Raw genomic sequence first — 470 nt, forward strand, 5'->3', positions numbered from 1 at the left:
TCCAAGGAGGCTGTTTAATGGCTGTTTGCTTTATGTATAATTTATTTTAATCTATAGGATCTATAGGGACTAATATAAGTTCTGTTTCTATTAAAGAAGACATTGTTGTTGAAAAAGAACACTAGTGTCAGTTATCAGCAAGGAAATGAGACCGACTTTATAATGTTGCTTTGTAGCATATAAGCTGGGGTGGTTGGTGAAAATTTGTTGTAGCCAAGGTTGTACTGGGCTAACTAGTGTCACATGCAGAAAAAAAATGGTATGCCAGGGACAAGAACTCAACATCATGGGTATATTGGTGACTATTGCTGAACCATTCCTTAGATCACTGCACTGCCACATGAGGGAGAATAAGTTGCAGATGTACATGAGCTAATTTTAAGTGTATTGCAGTAAAATGTATAAGGAATGTCAGGGCACCTACTTTGTGCTACTCAAGTTGACAGTGGTGAAAGCATTATTATGCTATG

This window comes from Pomacea canaliculata, linkage group LG6, assembly GCF_003073045.1.
Source record: "Pomacea canaliculata isolate SZHN2017 linkage group LG6, ASM307304v1, whole genome shotgun sequence".
Lineage (NCBI taxonomy): Eukaryota > Metazoa > Mollusca > Gastropoda > Architaenioglossa > Ampullariidae > Pomacea > Pomacea canaliculata.